Source organism: Lonchura striata, chromosome Z, assembly GCF_050655825.1.
Source record: "Lonchura striata isolate lonStrDom1 chromosome Z, ASM5065582v1, whole genome shotgun sequence".
NCBI classification, from domain to species: Eukaryota; Metazoa; Chordata; class Aves; order Passeriformes; family Estrildidae; genus Lonchura; species Lonchura striata.
Window position 1 is genome coordinate 44,363,595 of NC_140740.1, and position 22,198 is coordinate 44,385,792.

Genomic DNA, 22,198 nt, shown 5'->3' on the forward strand with positions numbered 1-22,198 from the left:
GATCAGAGGCAGCTTGAAGCCTGGTTCTGATGCAGGAAAGTAATCAAGCCTAAACATGAAAAGGGCAGAGGCAACTGACATACTCCATAGGTTCACATCAGAAAAGGAATGTGGTCAGAGAAGAGGACTGGAGAAGGGATTCTGCCCTCTGAAAACACTTCTCATTTGGGCCGTCTTTGACATCACTACCTGAAGGTAGTCTTAGTCCACTGAATCCAGTTTTGTTTCTAGATTTTTTTTCACTCTTTCTTTCTCTTTCTTTCTCTTTTTTTTCCTTTCTCTTTCTTTCTCTTTTTTTTTCCTTTCTCTTTCTTTCTCTTTTTTTCTTTCTCTTTATTTCTCTTTTTTCTCACTTTTCCTTTATTTCTCTATCTTTTTCATTCTTTCTTTCTCTCTTTCTTCTCTCTCCTTTTTTTTTGCTTTTTTTTGTTTTGTTTTTTCCACTTTTTTTTTTATTTTGAAACTTGTGCAAAAAGAAAATTAAAGATGATCTATTTCTAAGAAGGTCACATCATAAAGAACAGACCTTTTAACTGTACTCTAGGTTTCTTAGATGTGCCGGCTGAGAGCTAGCTCAGTTTTCATTTCTCATGTTAGGAAATTTCTACACAATGGATATGCAGCTGAATCTGAGTCTGTAAGAAGGAATGACACAGATTGTGTATCAGTATGTAAACAGGATCTAAAAAGGTTCAGAATTCCTTGTGTCGAAGCAGAGAAGCTGACCTAAAAGTTTTAACAGAGAAGAGTATTAAGGTATATTCTCTGCTTCTTCCCTTCTATTTAAGAATGTATTTGTAGGCAAAATGAGCATTGAGGCATTACTGTCCATATCTCACCTAATTTTCCTCTGCTCTTCAATGTCTTTTGTTGCATGAACAAGCCCAAGGCCATGGCAAGAATTTCTGGAGTTCTGCACTTCTTCAATTAAACTCAGAGTACAAAAAGCTCCAAGGTCAAGCAATGGAGTCCAGCTTCATATTAAGAGTCATATCGAACTAAATAACTAAATTAAACAAAAATTTGAAAAGTGGACTAAAAAAATAATAAAAATTAAATTAAATTCTGCTTAAATATTGCTCTCTGAATGTCTTCATCCTGAACTAGCAGAGAGCACAGGAAGTCTCCCAGTCATTGACTCCAGGCTGCTGAAAAACCTCTACTGCTCTTCTCTGGGTCATTCAGAGTCAGCATTCCCACTGAGGAAGCAGAACTGGGAGTATTCATCTGCACTGCCTGTTTGGGGGTGATCCAGGTGGGTGATGGACTTCACCTTTCCAGACAGGAATTTTCTCCTCTTCTCTTTGCTTCTCCACTTGTCAGATCAAGCAAGAAGCATTAGAGAGACAAATCTTCAGGGAAAACTAACCAAGGGTCATGCCTGCTGGGTCAGGAAAGCTTCTGCACACAGCATTTTTCAAGGCAGTGCTCTAAGATGTTTTAAAGACAGCAGCCAAATCTGTGTGCCCACAGCTCTCCAAGTCTGTATTCTTTTCCTTAACCATTAATTGGGAAAACCAGATGTCTGAACAAATAAAATCAGAGGTACATAATCAAAGAGCAAACTAATGAATAGTATTTACAAGAGATACATTCAGAAGTTACCATCTCTATTTTTATTGTCTTTTAAAGAAATTTTCATTGGGTACCTTCAGTGTGTCACTGAGGGCAACCGAGCCCTTCTCCTCTCAACCAGCTTGTTGCAAAGCCAGCTCTCTCTGTCCTTAGTGCATATTAACTAACTCTTCTGCCTGGTTTTCTCACACATCACATCCTTCTGTGATGCTGCATGCAGAACAAATAGCAGCAGTGCACTAATCCAAACACATTTTGTCAAGTGAGTGCCCTTACAATGTAAGGATTGATTTGCTGGTGGAGGTTTTGCATATAAGCAGACACAGAAGCTACAGCCAGAGTTAACAAGTTTCCACATGGAAAATTTATTTACAGCACAATAACAAAAGGACAATTCCTGTTGTTACCTGTTAGATCCCAATACTGCAGATTGGGGTTGGTCTCAAAAGTTTCTGGGATGAGACAAAGAGAGGGTTACATTTATACAGTCCCAGCACCTCTTCCAGGCAAGTGCTTCCAGCAGGTAGCTGTTTCTTTAGATATTAATGTTCACATACCCTCATTTTTGCTGTCAGCTGCAGACTCTAGCAACCCGCCTCTGGTAATAACCTTGTCAGTTCTCCCTGGACAAGCTGGGAAAGTTGTTTTCTGAATAAGAGCTCCAGAGACATCAGCCAACTTTGTGGGAAATACAGCTGGTGATGCACAAGTGGCATTGACTTCTCCCCTGCCAGTTATGTCTGGCACAAGAGCCAGAATATTGTGCTTTGAAAGAACACCATGTTCTAGATAAGACACTGAATCATGACTAGTTTTAGTAACAGGTCTCTCTCTGTCAAAAGTAGAATGGAGTCAGGTGCTCAACTTGACTCAATGCTTGGAACGCTATTTGGATGAAAAGGTCTTGAGATCTTTACCACACACTCAATTTCTCTCAGCATGGAGGCTACCTCTGGTTCTCCCTTTGCAGAAGGAAATGGAAGTTAACATGAGTATTTGACCAAATTTATAATGAATGGGCTCATATTTGGTATTGACTAGACATTTTTAGGGCAGTGATTGGATTGACAAAACCCATCATTTGCACCCTTAATATCTTTGATTCTAGAAGGTCCTTATGTTTAAGTGAAAGGTCAATTAACAATGGGATAACCCCTAAAATTTACAATTATCCTTTTATTTTTCTTCTTTTTTGAAAGGAATACTGGATCTTCTTTTTTTTTGTTTTTTGTTTTTTTTTTTTTTTGTTTGTTTGTTTATGTTTTTGAAAGAGATGCATGATTTTTATATACTGCAGAGCTCCACAGAGTTCGGGAAATATTTCCAGATGGACAAATTTAGTTTTAAACCAAAACCACAGAGTTAAAATGTTGATTGATATTGTGAGAGATTCTCCTTCTTAAGAAACTACAGCATTAATAAACTGTTTGTTTGTCACTTGGATTCTTTGCAGAGGAAAACTTCATATCAATGCCTAGGTAGTAAAGAAAGTAGCATTAATGTGACTAACTCATAAGGTTGTAAAACATCTTGGAATTTTTTGTAGATTGTATTGTGAGGCTTGATCTGGAGCAACAGGCATATTTTGCCATTGGTGGTCAAAAAGAAAATTATGGGGTTTTATGTAAAATCACAATGTTAATTTTCTTGTCATGGCAACACTTAGGCCTTTCAGAATTCTGTATATCTTCTATAGAAATGTCACCCATAACTTTCACCTGTCTGCAAAGCTCATCCCCCATCTGCACACAATCACACTATGTAGCCATGTCCTGGGTTCTGTGGATAACATTTTTTCACCATCAATCTTATAGAAGCATTCAAATCAGAGCTGGATTAAACAGCTGTGGTCCAGTTCTGCAAAACACTCAAGAGTAAACGTACCTATTCAACAGTGTTTAAAGCTGCCTACATTTTTTAAGGTGCTCAAAACTGTTGAAGCTGAAGGCACACAAGAATTTTTTTTAATGTTTAAGCACATCATTTAGTATACAGTGAAGAATTGCCATCATAGTGTAAGGTTTTGTGGAAAAATTAAACAAGTTACAAGCATTATTTTGTCAGCAAATTGTAGATCATTCATGGGGATTAAAGGCAATTTCAGAGATTATTATGTTTCCCTATGTTTATTTATTTTGGTCATTCTTCTGAAAGTTCAAACAAACTAGAGATCATTGAGCCTTCCAAGCCTAGGGAGACGTGTCTGTAGGAAATGCCTTTAAAAATATTAAGAGCAAAACTGGATGGAACTGATTTAATGCAATAGAAATAAAATTAATTTTTAAGAGGAAGTAATGTTCAATTTTAAAAATTGTAACAATGTTCATTATTCTGTTGGGTTTCAGAATGGCCAGCCCCTTCACACATATTTGCCATTAAGAATGATATAGCCATGCTGTTTGTTCTTTAATTAGTTTTCTAAACACAGAAAAAAATAAACTGAATAAATCAAAATGACCTTTAAATTCCCAGAATTACAGCCTATTTAAATGGCCTTAATAAGGTAATAATAACCCAAGCTAATGGTAGTTCTACTTTTCTACCCTGTATCTTGCCATGTGATATGCGACATTACTAACTTTAGTGTGATTACAAATTATTCCCATAGTTCAGGCTTAATACAGTATTGATGTTGTTACTAATATAGATTTGTCAGTAAAGATACAAAGGAAAGTCAGTCCCACTTAATGCTAGCTGACAAAACAACTAAAAGAAAAGAAAACCACAAGGAAAAAAAACAAAGAAAAACTGCTGCTACCTTACAGATGAATACACAGGGGGAGAAAGAAGTACAAGTGAAAAATAATTATTCAATTTCATTAAAGGTGTACTTAACCTGAAAAAGAGAATATAAAGGAGGAGAAATGTTATATGTAGTAAGTATTTGCTATTACCGGGTTTGTAGAATGAGAGCAGGTATTTACTACTCCTGCTATGCCCTTGTGGTTGACGTCATACATCAACCATTTTACTGGTGTGAATCCAGTAAAATTTAATGTTTTTTCCTAGATTTATATCATGTACCTTAAAGCAAAATTTGATGCAGAGGTTATCTGACATTATATGGTTACTTATTCTAGTATATATCTAGAAAATCATATCAGTTCTGCATACTTGTGTGTTGTCCTGGGCTTACCTGGCCCTTGGTCCAACCAGTTCTGTTGTGTGCTTTACCAACAGCAATCTGAGTTGAAATATAGCAGGTACCATAATCTCTGGAAGATTATGTTTGCTAGATCCCAGCTGAGTGCTGTAGCTGGATTTAAAAGCCCATCTCTCTTGTACCATTCTAATTTGAAGACAAACAAGTTAATGCAAAGCACAGATGGTCTGAAATAACCTGTTTGACCATGCTCTACACCAGGAGATAAAATATCATGTATTCATTTACCAGTTCACAAAAAGCAGTCGTACTGATTTTAAGCTCTTGGTTTCCCAAATTTCTTTTCATTCATTTTACATTTAATTGTTCAGGGAGCAAAAGCTCCCCTGCATAACTGAGTTTCTTGCCATTTTTTTTTACCTGTGGAACAATAGCAGACATTGCCTAAGCATGAGATTTGAGTTAAACTCCAAAGTTAAGTCCAATGCAACAAATATCCCTTATTTATCAGAAAGCATTAAAAGTCATGCGTGTTATGGCTCAAGCATGTGAATATGAAGGAGTAACAAATGTTCCTGTGTCAGCTCAGCTGGGACAACTCACGTGTATTTACCCTGTAGCAAATATGAGGTAATATGCACTAAGCTTTTAAAAGAAAGACTTTACCCTACTTCCCTTGTATTCATCCAGGACTAGGAGTGTCTACATGGATTTGTTATCACAGTTTAGCTCACGTTTTTAACTAATTACATAAATAAATTATTTGTGCACCTGGCACACTAGGCCAGATGTTGTTCATATGCATAATAAAGAATCCTATCTTGCCTGCAGAACTTGCTTTTTAATCAAACAAGGCAAAGGGTGGTTGTTATTCCCTATTTTGCAACAGGGTGAACAGAAATGCCATGTGACTGGGAACAAGGTAGCTCTACTAATCTGAGGGAAAAAACAGAACTGAATCCAGATATCTAATGAGATAGCTGTGAAATCATCCTTCTGATCAGTAGACAGGCACTCTCACCAGAATAACTCCCTGTTTTTTTTCCCACAAATATATGAGAAAATACTAGAGAAATATCTGAATACTCAGGAGAAGTATCTGAGAAATATTTCACTGCTGGTGGTTCACAGGAGTCCTCTCTCAAATGCATAATTCAACTGTTATTATATAGGAATAAAGGATTATAGAAATAAAGCATTCAGTGGGGTTTGTGAACCCTCTCTTGCAAATCATGGGACTTGGGTCAAATGGGAAGGAAGCTCATTGCTAGCACAACCCTCTTGATAGGTGTGCTCAGCACCTGTTAGGAAAGAGGTTTAAGAACAACAGTCTGAAATTAGTTTGGTTACATTCAGGCTTCTGCTTACCCAAAATTCAGAAGAAATCAAGGAAAATATCACAAGCGGATTGTGGATTTACTGTACGTATTAAAAGTGCCAGCTTAAACTTCCTCTGCCAAAATCACCAGCAAAAGTTTTCCAGTGAGGAGAATCCAAGAAGCTCAATTTACAGCCATGTGTGCTCACTACTCTGTAAGATCCACACTTCATATAACAACCTGGTCTTGAATGTGGTATTTATTTGCTCTACTATAAGTAATTAAACAAGCAGAAAAGGCATGGGAGTTATGAGGAATGCCTATTAGTCAAGTATGTGTTTTTTGACCTAAAAATTTTACTTAATTCTGTTTATATCTCATCTTATTTTGCAATAAATAAATATATAACTATAGTTACAGCAGAGATTAACAGCAATTCCAGGCAACATCTGGAGATACCAGAGCAATTAGGTTTGCACTTGAGAAAAATTCTTCAAACTGATGTTTCTCATGACCTGAAATTAAAAGTAAGAAATATTGAAAGACATCTATTTTTATCTTCATTTCATCCTGATACAACTCATTTCTTTTGTCCAAGAGATGACAAGTACCTAGTAAATATACATGTACATTCTTCCCATAGAGGTCATGCTGCATGCCATCCTAAGCTTGCCATTCCTTCAAAGATGATGAGCAAAAATGCATTCTAATTCCCATTATGAATATACTAAAGACCAAGTCATGAAGAATGCTTCCCTTTTGAATGTTTGCTGTATTCAAAGAGCACTGTAACAGCTCTTTAGAAGGGGCATTTTTCCAGGGAGCTGATTTTCTGGGGCCTTCTTCCCTCTTTTTTTTGCATATGGGAACCTGTGATGACAAATCTTATCCAGTAGAATAAAGAAAAAGAGAAGGGAATTAAATGGAGGGAGACAACATGGTCTATTAAATAAAGTAACAGACTTGGGGGAATCAGGAGACCTAGATACTATTCCCAGCTCTTCCCTGCAGTGTGACTTTAGGCAAGTCTCTGAGCAAGTTTTCCCTTACCACTCTGTTGTCTATTTATATTGTAAACTCTTCAGAGCAAGCACCATCCTTTGCATGTTTCTACAACCCCAGCTGCAAAGGAACTCTGTTCTGCATTGGAACAGTCTACAAGTAGTAATTAAAGTAAGGTGCCACGATCTACTTGTCAGTGAAAATGTTTATCTTTCTGCAGACAATTCTTGGTAGTAAGCAGTGTCCAGATCATAGGAAAAAAACCCCAAAATCATCCCAGGAATAGACATGGGAATTTAGTGACATCAGCAATTCCAGTGCATTATTCTGCTAAAAAAAAAAAAAAAAAAAATCCAGGTTCTGAAAAAATATCAATATAGGGTCTAATAAGTATGTGGCTTTTCAATTAAAATACATGAATTCCAAGGAAAAAAAATTAAATTCAGAGGCCTGGTGGTCTAAAAACTCAGTATGTCTCATATAGAGGAATAATTTTCTTCTTGGGTAAAGAGTTGGAGGAAATAAAAGGACTAAAGTCCCTCCAGTTAACACCTCCCTATTTACTGGGCATGCTTTGCCTCAGCAGAAGATCTGTTCACCCTAAAATTTCCTAAAGGAAACTACTATAGCCAGAGAATGTGACACTGTATATTTTGGCCTCACAGAAAATTATTCAAATAAAAAAAAAAAAAAAAGATGGAGCCTGGCAAGAGAGGGTTATCTACATAACTCTAACATCCACAACAAGGACAGGAGGTTAGGTTCTTCTGCCACAGAATGTTAAGTTGAAATGCAGGCACTTTCCTGCATAGGACACTCTTGTGGATGTTCTTTTCTGAACTTTTGTAGAAGTGTTCAGGGCTTGAAATTCATGCTGCAGCATGGACATAAAGTTAAGTAATCCTGAAATACAATCTTACTGTTTGTTTCTTTAATGCAGTAATTTCTGACATCTACTTGTGTATGCTTTCCTAGTTTTAAGCGAAAGATCACATTGTAATTTAAGCACAAATCTGAGCTTATTCTTTACTCAGAGTTCAATCACCATTTACATAGTCATTTTTTGCACCTCAGTGAGAGTGGGGTGCAGTGCAAATTTTGGAACTTGGGTGGAATGAATCCTAGGTTATCTCAAACCCTAGAATGAGAGCCATCTACCATGTACTCTGATCATGGAGTTCACACACAGGGCAACGCATAAGAACTTAGTCCTACATCAAACATGACCATATTAGCCCTTCCTAGCAGCAATGTGTCTTCATCAAGCCCAGTCTACAGATTGTGACAGCCAGCACGTATTAAATAACAAAAGGTCCCTGCAACTCAATATGTATAACTTAACATTAATGCTGCAGGTACATATAAAACAGTGGACTCAGGTAGCTATGTTACATTTCCAATAGCTTTGAGCTCAGCCCTGTCTAATCATCAAACACTGGCTCCCTTCCCAGAGGGATTTTGCAGCCCTTGCTGCAACTGATGAGCACCTGTGGTGGATGGACCACAGCCAGCAACTAAGCACCTACCTAGATTCTCACTCACCTGTCCCCAGCAGGATGGGAGAAAATAGGGGTAGCAAAACCAATAAAACTTGTTCAAGGTTCTTCTAGAGAAGGCAAGAGGGTAAAACCAAGTGATACAAAGGCAATTGCCATATCTCACAGCAAGAATGATGCCCTGCCTGTCTCCAAGCAGCAGCTGACTTAGAAGACAACCCACACACCCTCCAGTTTTTATTGCTGTGCAGGAGGTTGCTATGTGGTAAGGAATACCAAACCGTGATTAGTTTGGGTCAGCTGTCCCAGCTGTGTCCCTCCCAACCTCTGGCCCACTCCCAGGCTGGTACTTGCAGGGGGGCAGAGTAAGAAACAGGAGAAGCTTTGACGCAGAAAACACTGTTCAGCAATAGCTAAAACTGTGGTGTGTTGCCAGCATAGCTTTAGCCAGAAACCCCAAACACAGAAATATACAGGCCAGTGTGAACAAAGTTATTTCATACCAGAAAAATTCAATGCAGCGATGGAAATTAGTATCAATTTTATATATTTTCCCTCATCACCCACTCTCAGCCTGACTCTTGTGTTTGAAAGAGTGTCAAATATAATCCTAGGATAAACTCATGGTAAGTTTATTATAATTGTTGAATTTCTTTACGATTCTTTTAACAAAAGTATCATTCAGGACACTATGTAAACCAGTGACTTTCAATGTAGGATTTAATAATGTATTTCAGAGGAGCCAACTAAGTATGAGGTATACAAAAATCTGTCCATGCATCAAAAAATTTTAGGAGCCTGCAAGCAGGGAGTAGAGAGGGAGAGAAAAATTGACTTTAGGAAAATTTCAAGATCATATTGATAATGAAATTTATTTTTTATTAGTATAACATTTTAATTTTAATGTCAGAGACAAAACAATCAGCATTAACAATGTAGATGCACAAAAAGTTTTACATTACCAGCAAAGTTTCTTGTCAGCTTCATTTAAAATGATTTCTTTCTATCCTTTGACATATTTATTTGTCTTTGCAAATTTTTTTTTAATTTACTTGTTTAAAAGTTTTCTGTGTTCAATAGCAGCTGGAATCCTAAAATAAAATTAAAACCAAGTAGGTGCCAATATATATATTCAATAGATATGAGACTAAATTAAACTAATTGACATTTTATTAATACTCTCCTGTTTGTTCCCGCAGAGTTAAAATTGTACTCTAGATCCCATTACATGAAGATATACTTTGAACCATCTGGTGGCCAAACATTTCTGGTTGTAAATAAGTCGATTTTTGTTAATTATTTATTTGGGACCTTTTGTTTATTACACAAAAGTCTGGAAAGGGAGAAGAAATAGCTGAATGTGCTGAGGTTTATAATACATCTTTTATAAACAAAACTATTTTTTGCAGGAAAATCTGGTTGAGGTAGGAGAGAACGCTGAATATTCATTTGCATTAGAAAACTTTCTGAAATTATTCTTGTTTGCAGCCCTTTTGGCTTCATTTTTTATGAACATACAGGCAATTAGAAAAGACACTCAGAAGCAGTAAACACTTAGCTGTAATGTAAACTCTAAGAAGGAGAGAAATTATTTGTTTGTCACAGAATAAAAGGGTCTGTCATAAAAAAACCATTTATGACAGAAAAAAAGTAAAGAAAAAAGGTAAATCCCTTTGATAAAGATAATGAAATTTTGGGAGTATTTGTAAAGGAAAACTGAAGACTTTTCATCACTGGAGGTCTTCAAGAACTTATCAACTACTATCAGAAATTACTTGGATAGAACCAATCTTTTATTGAGGAAGTACACTTGAATTTTTAACAATGAACTACTCAGATTCTCAATATAAGTGCCAGCTCTGTTTTCAGTATTCACAAATATATATCTCCTTATATTTTTGATAACTGCCATAATTTTGAACTTTAGCTTTTGATCGAAGTCCTTAATACTGTGAGACATAAAAAGATCATGAGATTTGCTTAGTCATTGGTTTCAAAAAAACTTGAAATAAAGATCAAATTTCATTTTGTTCATTAAAAACCGTGAAATTCTTGCTTTTTCTCATATCCTGTATTGCAAACAAATTTCCAAATATCCATATTGAAGGAATACAAAATGCTACAATGTCCAAGAAACCTTAATAAATTGAACAGTTATTTATCATTCATATCTGAAGCAAAGGCAATACTTACTTCTGAGCTTTAGACAAAACCTACATCAACCATAACCATCCAAAAATAGAAATCTTTGGTCTAGGGCTATGGGAGCTAGGAAAATCCCTGTCTGACTGCAAAAGAATAAATATGTTATAGTTAAAAAAATGTCTAGCCATTGAAACCAAGTCACTGAAGGCACTTTTGAATGAAAATCAGAAGTTTTAATGATAAAACTGAAAAGGAAATTTGTACGCAGAGGCAGAGAGCTTAGCAGGAATGCTGTAAGACCAAGAAAGTTTGAAATATAATGTTCCTTATTGAGTAGGAATGACAAACAAATGAAGAAAAACAAAATTTCTATGAGATTTTTTTTATTCACTTGCAAAACAGACAATTATTTGCTATCCCTGACAGTCCTTAACCACACAGGCAAGAGGAAAGGAGTATCTGTCTAGTTGTTCTCAGTTCTTCCACTATTCTCTTCTGCTGGGCTGATTCCATCTCAGTTTTGAGCTCCCTAGTTAAGGGTAATTTCATAATATTTTTTGTCTAAATATTTTTAATTCTAACAGAGTTTACTATCGAGTAATTATCATTCTTACTCTTAATTAAAATATTTTCTTTCACTTCTTTCTCACATTGCTTATAATTATGAATATGGCTTCTTTTGCTTCAGTGACAGTAAAATGTTTGGACTAAACAGTGTGCTCTTCTCTAGATGTACACACATATGATCCTGACATATAGCTGAGGTCCTCAACCAATATTGATATATACCTTTAATCTAGTAACATTAATAAAACGTTCATAAATAGAGGAGTGAACCCAAGTTTAGATATTCATTTCCCATTATGATGTGGGTTGTCTCAAAAAACAAGATACCATAATCAGTAGTAAAGGGAAAGAGAATAAATCTGCCTCATATTATTTTTCTTTGTTTGCTTTTTCTTATTTGGTTGCTTTATTGGTTTGGTTTGGTTTGGTTTGGTTTGGTTTGGTTTGGTTTGGTTTGGTTTGGTTTGGTTTGGTTTGGTTTGGTTTGAGGTTCATTTTCCCACTTGATTAGGCCTGTAAATGGATTCTGGGGAAAATCACTGTTTTGGATGAGGGACACAAAGGACTTTACATCACTTCAGTAGTCCTACAGCCTCAAATGTCTTGTACTAATCAAAGAAACCATTCCTGACAGCCATTTAAATCACACTCTGTTATAAACCTTTACATGGTTTATAATGTAAACAGTCTTTGTAGTCATGCAGCACAATTTTCTGTGGAACACAAAATTAGTTCATGAGTCCTTGAGTTGATTCTTCATGGAATTAGAATGGGTGTTAAACAAAGAAAAAGGATAAGGATAAAGTGAAGGAGGAGGAGGAGGAGGTGGAGGGGAAAAAATGGTGAAGAAAGAGTGCCAGCACTACCAAGTTTACTAGAGCCAATATAATTTTTATTTTAATGGTTTTGGTTTTGATGGAGGTGTCTTTTTTTTGTTCTTTGGTGTTGTTGTGGGATTTAGGTTTTTTTGGAGGGGGGACTGTTCAAGTGCTATACACTGGATATTGTCAGCCCTGTGTTTGTTAAATCAAAGAATAATCTCTTTCCATTTTTTTCTGTGAACACATAGAGTCCAAGTTTTAGTCTTTTTCCCAGAGCAGTGTAAAGTAGATGAAAAATAAAAAAAAATTTTGGTGGGTACTGGAGCAAAAATGTGGCTGCAAATATGGAGCAGTTTATATTCAGCATCAATAGGTAGTGTGACAACTGGGAAACTCAACAGAAAGAAATATTTGCCATCCCTAGAAAGGTGAAAAGGACATGACTGATATGTACATTTTCCCTGGAAAGAAGAAATGAACAGGGGAAAGCATGGGAAAAGGGATTTGAAGTCATCAGAGTGGCACACACTGGATGTATTCTCTTGCTTGAGGGGCAAAACAGAAGAGAATGAGAACGAGTAATAAAGGGGGATGCAAAGACCCTGATGCAAGGAAGAAAGAATTCCATATAAAAGAAAGAATAGAAAAAAAACAAAAACAGGAGGCTCTGGTACAGTGCAACATACTAACCTGGCATGAGCTGTGTCAGATGCAATAGGTCTGATGGCAGACTGAGTGCTGTGAACCATGAAAAGAAGAAAGAAATCTTAACTACAGAAAAGCCTGTAGAAATGCTCTTTGGTTTGCACCATTGTATGTTCCCAAAGTATTTAAAACAGTCTGACATCCCAGCTAACACATTTCAAAATATGTGCATCTGCAAAGAAGCTGCTAAGTCTTCACTTTGTGGGCATTGGTTTTCATAGCAAAATGTACTACAGAACTGGGGGCAGACAAAAATGCAGATCTCCCCCAAACAGCTTTGGAAGAAGTGATGTGCACTTTATCCACTAATCTAGAAGCTTCTTTAGATAACACTTTCATCTATTTCCTCTCGGAGTTTTTCAAATTCTGAGCTGGATCTACCAGTGCTGCCAATATCACAGGGAGGTATTGTTAGAGATTTAGGGGGAATTATTCTTCTCCTACAAACTGCGGGTCTGGTTCTGCTTCCTCCCTGCAGAGCTAAGAAACTAATTTGCATGATGTTGAAAAAGAGAAATCTTTTCTGATGCTTTTTCTTTGAATGCTTTATGTGTAGAGCAGTGTTCATTTCCTCCATGATGGTGATTATTCCACAAATCTGAGTGAATAGCTGTACCTAAGTATTTACATTTCAATATTTTATTAAATGATCACTTGTATTATCCACTCAGTACAACAGGAGCCAACTATGTGGCTCCTTCAAGACTAGGAGAGGCAAAACCGTAGGAGGCTGCATTTCTTTCTTTAGGGCAAAGTCTAACCAGGAAAGTACATAACCAGTCATAAGCCACTTTTGTTATACCAGCCTTGGAGTGAAAACCAAGCCAACCTTCCTGCATTAGCACAGTTGAAGGATAAAGCTACTGACTTTTGGGTCTGGCACCATTTTGAGCCATGTTGTTGCTAATCCAGATCAAGGAGAAATAGCAGGGAGGAATCTGGAGCCATTTTTGTTTCCCTGTTTTAATTTTTTTACAGTTCTGTTGACAGCTTACTGTGCTGCTGTTGTATTTTGGTGTGGTCATGTCAACAGACAATCAAGAGAGACCATATGTCTCAGTTTTCCAAACCCTATATAAGTTACCTGTCTTAGGACACCTAATAGCTCAGCTCATGGATTTCCCAATATCTGAGGTAAATACAATGCCAAAAATATTATGAGGTTAGCGTTTGGCTGTAGTATACACTTTAGAATCCCTAATATTCATTTCTCCTAATCTCATTCAGGTCAACAAGAAAACTGTGCCTGTTCATAGCAGGGCTGGACTGCTTTGGTGAGTTATTTTATGTTTTCAAAGAGCCGTGTGCATTGTGAATATCATTACATAGACTGTATGCTTGATCATACAAAATAGGAAATAGTGACCAGAACTAAACTGAAAAGCTGGCCCTATAATTTCAAAGGAAAGAAGAAAAGGAAAATAATGTTACCTTCAGAGCCACTTTTGTACCTGCACACACTAAGGTTAATCAAATCTTATGCTTCAGAGTATATGGCTGATTAGCTTGTGTCTGGAAGCACTTCCCCTTATTTACCATTCTACTCTTAGCTGCAGAAAGAACAAAGTTCATGCTAGTTCTAGTATATTTTTGTCATTTTTTCCCTCATTCACTTGCTACAGAAACTTTAAAATCTACTGTTTGTACTGACAAGTGCCGTATACAGAACAGGTCTATTCTGACAGAGAGGTTGGAAAGCCTGCAAGTTTTGATATGTATCAGAAAACAAAATTATTTCACCCTTATTACTGTGAAGTGCCTACCTTCTTATGAAGATTTATAACTGAGAATGAATTATACTTCTATAAACACTAGAGGTAGAGAAGTCTGTTTTCTCCTGCAACCTATGGAAGTATTTTGAATTATGATTTGAATCATAGAGAGACTAAATGGGGGCTAGTGTTGCATGTTCTAATTTTCTTTGCTTTCATTTTTAACCTTCATAATAATTAGGAATGTCCAGAAAAAAAACTCAGGACTTTCTTTCCTTCTCTCTCTCTCTCTCTCTCTCTCTCTCTCATTTCCATGTGAGCTCCTCTTTATCCTGTCAATCTTCAAAGTCCTGTGTCAACCTACCTATTAATTTTGGTCCCTTCCCTTCCCTTCCCTTCCCTTCCCTTCCCTTCCCTTCCCTTCCCTTCCCTTCCCTTCCCTTCCCTTCCCTTCCCTTCCCTTCCCTTCCCTTCCCTTCCCTTCCCTTCCCTTCCCTTCCCTTCCCTTCCCTTCCCTTCCCTTCCCTTCCCTTCCCTTCCCTTCCCTTCCCTTCCCTGAACTTCCCTGAACTTCCCTGAACTTCCCTTCCCTTCCCTTCCCTGAACTTCCCTTCCCTTCCCTGAACTTCCCTTCCCTGAACTTCCCTTCCCTGAACTTCCCTGAACTTCCCTGAACTTCCCTGAACTTCCCTTCCCTGAACTTCCCTTCCCTGAACTTCCCTGAACTTCCCTTCCCCGAATTTCCCTTCCTTTTCACTTGCAGATTTGAAGAGGCAATAACTTTGTCCATTCCATACATTCTAGCAACTTCATTACAGTTCTAGCAATTTACTCTTGGTGAAGAGTTGGCCATGGGGCCTGTAAGGATTTATGATGTCAAGGTCATGCAATTACAGGCATTTATAATTTCATTAAGAGTTTAAGGCACAGGTAACTTGCAATGTAATTATTAGGGATTTAAGCACCTGTGTCCATGCCTGGCCTCACTGGCTGTCACAGGGGTGAAGCATGTACCTGAGCTATCCATAACTTCACAAAGCACATTGGCAAGGCACAATCTCTTGAGAGCACTTCTCCCACTCTCCTTCTCATGCTGTGTCCTGGGTCCAGTCTATTTCAGGTGATGCAGGTTTCAAATGATTTTGCAAAGTGATATTAAACATCATAGTGTATTGCTACATAACCTTAAAAATGAAGTGGGCAAAACTCTGAGGAAAAGGGGACAGGTGTGTCAGAGAGGACATTGGGCTGTGTGCATTTCATGGCTACAAAAATCAAGCAATCTTGAGATTTACTATGGTTTAATTATTCTGCCTTAATAGTCTTGGGAAGGCAAACATATTTTGGCTTCTGAGGACCACTGTGAGAAATAGAAAGGGATGCTTTAGGCCAAAACCAAAACCAAAGCCAAAACCGTACAACAAACCTTCCCTGCCAAGAAAAAAATAAAATCTTTAAATTATGAAGAAAAGTGAATGAAAGGTAATTACTCAGATCAAAATATATCTGATCTTCTTAGACTGACCTTACTACTTTGACAAAAAATATATAAGGATAATAGGGTTTTTGCTAGTCATGGATTGCCATGATTTCCTAGGTTTAGTCTTATACCTTGTGGAAGAGAAAACAATTATTTCTTCTAACTTGTATAAAGGAGCAGAAAACATTTTTAGTTCATTTCCTTTGTAAAAAATGTCACTTGTCATTCTCTCTATTATAAACTATAGCTTTATTTAGAATAGTCCTTAATTAAATTACACTTCTAGTGTTCAATATGTTTACATTATTATTGGAGGGAAGAAAGCAGCAGTTCACTTTCAACTTATGTGTCTGCTTGCAACAGTTTCTAAGCCACCAGAAAGAAGATGAAATTTGGTGGAGCATAAACATTTATTTTTATATTATACCAGAATTTCAGAATATCTTTATGTATTTATTTATAATGTTTATTAGCACTCTAATGCTAATTTAATCTCTTTGAAAAAAATGTGTCATCAGGCTTGTAATGAATGATAGATTGGGAAATAGAGAATTGATAATGTTTTGCCATTTCAATGTGGTCTGAAATTCTAGTTTAGATCTACACTTAGGAATTATTTATATCCTCTTATGTCTTATCAATTTAAATAATATTCCACTCATCGAGGCATAAAGAATAATGTTAATATTAAAGTTTCTATTTAAAATTTGCTAATTGCACATGAAGGGGTTATATCTGCTGCATTCAGGGTTTTTAAATTTAATTTTATTTTATTAGAAAATCTGTGAGGTTAAATCTGCAGAAATTATTGCTTTTAAATGTTGTATAATAAGAATCTTGCTGCTGTTATGAGCACTGAAAAATTGCCTTCATCTCAAATAAGCCTTGTTAAGGCTACAGTTCTGGAACTGCCAAGATTTAGTACTAAATTTGGGCCTGATCCAGCTCAGCTTTACTCATGTGAGTAGATCTGTCTCCTCTGAAGAAATCTGTGCCTGAGCAAGGGTTACTGGAGATCCCTGTACAAAGTTATTGATCTGGGGAAAGGCTGGGAATGGAGAAGAAATAGGAATGAGTATATGATTTCAACCCATCTAGGAATTGGCTTCCAAAATTATCATCTCCAAGTAATCTGTTTTAGAGGCAAGGAGCAAAAATAAAAAACTGACACCTGTAACAAGGTGTTAAAGAACACTGAAGACCCATGTCCACACACCTGAGTCAGTCACAGGCTAGCAGGAAGGGTGAGGACTTGGCAGCTCCATGAAGACAGGAGATTCCTCTGCCCTCTGCTCCTGCTCAGTGCAGCTGAGGGCCAAAATCAGGAAAGCTCATTGTCAATAAGAGTTTGCTTGTACAGACTCCCCAGGGGAAGTCACCAAAAGTAGTTTTATCCCCCGGGAAAGGAAATTATTAAAGCAATTATGAGTCTATTGACTACTGAAGCCATGTGGAAAAGTCATTGACTTCACCCTCAACAGGAAACAGCCCAATATGCCTCTAGAAGTTATGGACTTAAGTGAGTGACACTTTTCTTGTTGTAATGCCAAAAAACAAATCAAGTTTTCTTGCTTTCTGCTCTGAGCACAAATACTATGCATGATTCTCTTCCCATTTTCATACAGTGACATCATTCTGGAGGAAAATGACAACAGGATTAAATAATGTGAAAATTGATGAGAAACCAGAACTCATCTGATTTGTCTATGACTGACATTAAAGTTTCACATTGGGCTAGTCTCTGTCTTCTGACAATATATGTTTTTAATTTTTAGCCCTAGATGAATCTGAACAGTTTCATATTTCATTTTAATGAATCATCAAAATATTAGGATTCTTATCTTAAAGATATTATCTTAAATTTCCTGAATTTGAGCTATTTGTCTTGAAATTTTCCCAGGACAACCTACCACCACATTAGATCCGTTTCATGTCCTAATTGGTACCATGAAGAAAAACACTAATCAATTAAGTTGTCAATTAACAGACAAACAGCCCTTCAGTATCCAGGGAGGTTTGCTTGCAATATAAAGTTGCAAGAAACAATATTTATATTTCTGTGTACACATATGTATGTACACACACACACACACAAAAAAAAAAAAAAAAAAAAAAAAAGCCACATGTATAATTTAAGAGTCTCCTTAATGTTATTGCAGTTATTTCCCTCCAATCTTTAGTGCTGCTCTGGAAGGAATGCTACTGAGCTCAAACGATGACACTGATAGCTGAGAGGCATTAGTCTTGCAGTGGCTAATTAAGCGTATGAAGGCCACGTAAAGGATTGGTTCTATCAGCACACACTCACCATCAACAGCCTGTCCCCTGCAGGGTTAAGAAGACAACGTTAAATGATCACCTGTCCCAAACACCAAATGACAGTTTCAAGGTAGTAAATGAAGCCTGAGGTTACTGACAGATAAACTTGATTCTTAGCTTTGCAATCAAAGGAAGAAAACAGTTGAGGAAAATCACCTTCTGAAAGCTTGGAGACCTCTAGACAGAATTTTGTGTTGCCCCTTTTTATGTGTTTTCCAGAGATGCTCCTTGGGAGGAATTCTCATTTCGATGAATGTTCAGGCTATGCAAATTTTGAGCTCACAGCTGACACCCCTTGCAAGCCCCCCCTGCCCTCCTCTAGGGATGAATTACCCCTCCGGTACAAATTACACATGCACACCAGATGGGGTGAATTGAATGCTCTAACTAGAAACAGAGGAAGAATGATCTTGTGTTTAATATGAAGGTCAGGGACTCAAGAGACTTTGATTCTATTCCTGGCTCTGCCCCAGACCTTGTATAACTTTGGGTGACTTGTTTAATCGTTCTGCCTTGGTTCTTCTCATCTATAAAATGGGAATGGTAATACTGTACTACGTTGTCAGGGTGTTACAAAACTAAATGACTGCTGGTAAGATGAACTGCAATCTATAGCTGAAAGAGAACACAGACAGGGCATTTGTTACTGCCAATAATCATTTGGGGCAGGAACTTTGACTTTCTTATGTCTTCTAAATATACATGCATTGAAGCTCATAAGTTAATTTTTAGGGGTGCTTTGGAGTAGTGCTCTCTTAGAGTCTGAAAATGACACAGAAAATAAAGTTGTGCAAATATACAAAGAAGTTCTAGGGAATTAGCTTTAAAAATGTGGGTGGAGTAAGAAGGAGGGAGAATTGATTTGTTCTACTCAAGGTTATTTTTCTTTTCAAACAATTAAAAAAACAAAAAAACCCACCTCAAAATAACCCCCAAACAAACAAAAAACTATTCCAACCAACAAAAAAAACCACCAAATAAACCGACAAAACCAAACCAGGAAAAATTTACCCCACCTTCTGGAACATTCTGTTTACTTGTTGCCTTTTGCAATCTATATCATGTTTAGCTCAATTGCAAAAAGAAATAACCTACTCATCATTAATGATATTCCACACACAGAGATACACGTAGCCTTTTCGAAGAGAATGTCTCAGCAAAGTTTTTGACTATTCTGGCATATTTATATCATATTTTCTTTCTAGACAGGCCCACCAACCAAATTTTTTACTGATTTCCTTCTCTTGCCTGTTCCCAGATTGCTTCTGTTAGAAAATTTAAAACCTAAAAATATCTCTCTTCTTTAATGGAAGGAAATGAACAGATTTACTAAATTAAAATGATTGTATTCTATATAATGTTATTGATGAATGACAGCTCTCTAAACATCTCTCTGGATTACAATGCCACTTTGCCATTATATAGGATCTCAACATCAGAGAATCTCAAAACATTTTCTGGAAAGTAATTAATTAATTAACCTAACCATCCTGTTTTGTCTCTACTGGAGTCAAAGGATAAATTTTTTTTCACTGATTTCAATGGCAGCCGGAGGTCGGCCTGTATAATTAGCACGCCTGTAATTTGTCCACTGCCAGCTTTCCCCACAACAAAAAAGCAACACAGCTCTCTCTTTCATAGACACCACTGTCTAAAAGCCTTATCCAGGTAACTTCCTGCATACTGATCTGCTCCTGAATTCATTCAGACACCTCTCAGGGAGTTTTAGCAGGATCTGGCCCTGCATAATCAAATGCCCTTTCTGATTTGCTCTTGTTGGTAAAGTTTTGAATATCAAATATTCTGATACAAATTCTCGCCTGGATTGAGAAGTGATTTATTTTAATGGAATGGTATCAAGGCTCCCTTTTGTTCCTCCCCCCATACACCTAGGAAAGAAAGGACATCCTTTTTCTCCCTCAATGAGCCTGCAAATCACTATTCCCCCTGGAGTCTGAATAACTATTCAAAAAAAGTAGCTAACTCAGAATCTGTTCTCATCTTCTCGTTCCTATAATTAAAGTTTTAAATCCTCAACTGTAGAGGTCAAATAGCACATGTAGAACATTTTCACTCCAGCTTACTAACTGCCAGCACAGGGCCAAATCCTTAAGTTTTCATGCAGTCAATGTAGTTGACAGAATTTTTCCTAGAGTTAGGGCCAGATTCAGCCTATTCCTATTTTTCAGATCAGTAAACTAAGGCACAGAATCATTATGGATAGCCACACATACCTGCTCGTGGCATAAGAATGAATGGTTGAAATTGTCAGATCCTGAGCTTCAAATGCTAAACCTAAAATGTTGCCAACCTGATATGTGCAAAGGTAAAATAAATCACTGTGTGGCAGCAGAAAAAAAAATTGAAGGAAGAGGCCTGGGTTTACTTTGTTGATTCTGCAAAAGATATTTGATTGTGATGTACACAATTACTTGTCGAGTGCTTTAGATTCTCAGTACACAGCAGGATAAAAAAGTAGATCTCCATAACTCCTTACTGAAGACTGTTTCTTCAAGAAAAATATGAGCAGAATTCCATCTATATGCATGTTCACACACATGTATATATATACATATTTGTATGGCCTCAGAGAAAACTGGAATATATGCGAATTTACATGCTTGAGTTGGTTCAACAAATTGTGTCCCATTCATGCCTGCCCAGGTATGCAGCCTGAAGATTATGAGTCTGCCACTCATAATCTGCTTGAAGATTATGTGGGAGGGGTTTGTGTGTAAAACTGCTCCTACACTCACCACCAGCCAGTCAACCCTTTGCATCCTCTGCCTGCCCTCTCTGTTGACTCTAGAATACAAAATTAAAAGTGTTTTATTCTGTATATGTGCAGCAGAAAGAGAGACAGAGGTATTCTGAACACTGGGATCTATTGCATACTGTAAACTGCAGGCAAAAGGAAAGGACTGAAATAGAGGGCAGTTTGAACCTGGCTATCAGTATAATGGAATATGTCACAGCCTGGCTGCTCTCATTTCATAATTTCCTGTTTAAACGCAGAACTTAAGAAATGGAGAATCATAAGCAAACAAGATTAAAGCTTTTAGATCAAACCATCCGACCACCTAAAATCTCTACTGATGGTGAGCCAAACATATTTAATTGTGTTTTACTTTTGCCATGATCTGCACATTATATCCATATCTACACTAAAAATATTAGTTTTTACTTGCAGAGCCTTGTGGCAAGCCAGATGCTGCACCTGTTACACTATTATCATTACACTATTATCATTAATGCTGCACCTAGTGAGAATAATCTGTTACTTCGTGTTGAACCTTATATATTCATCCCAATGTCAATTTGCCGACTCTCTCTCTGGACCGGGGGCCAGTTTTTTGGACTAAACCTCTCCCTAAATATTTTCTGGGAACACTGATTAAAATTCTTTCCACTTGTCTTCATCTGACTACCCAAGGGTCTGATTTAGGACTGCCTAAACCTGTGTCTGCTTAGTCTGTAGAGTTGACTGAGAGGAAAGAAAGCAGCCTGGCTGGTGCTAGAGATTTTAAGTGTCCATCACTGTCTTATTATAATTATACTTGTAGTAAAGCTCTCCTGCAAGGAGATATATATATACGCTTGTATGTGAGGAAAACAGGTGATTGCAGCAGGACACAAAGACTACACAATATGCCATCACCTCAGCTGAGTAGTATGGGAGCAATTTAACTTTACTTACATGAGAATGCAGGCTAATGCATTTTGAGATTTAGTTTCTTTTGCTCTTTCATTATTAGCAAATGTACATCAGCAGAAAAGAGGCATTATTTAGCTAAATTATCATAACAAAAAAAAAAAAAAAAGGAAGGGGAGAGGCAAGAATGAGAGTTTTTCTTTTCTAGCTTAGGCATAGGGGAAAACAGAAATACTGCGTCTGAAAACTCCTGAGAAACAGGAACAGGCTCCAACAATTGTTCCAATTCTACCTTTCATTTT

The 22,198-nt window shown here is 37.1% G+C and overlaps 1 long non-coding RNA gene across 1 annotated transcript; it reads left to right on the top strand.

The window, feature by feature from the left end:
• Nucleotides 1-17: 17 nt before the first annotated feature.
• LOC146763795 (uncharacterized) lies at nt 18-20,937 on the top strand. The gene is made up of 3 exons (XR_014951736.1): nt 18-195; nt 598-756; nt 884-20,937. It is a non-coding gene; the product is annotated as an uncharacterized LOC146763795 (long non-coding RNA).
• The last annotated feature ends 1,261 nt before the right edge of the window (nt 20,938-22,198 follow it).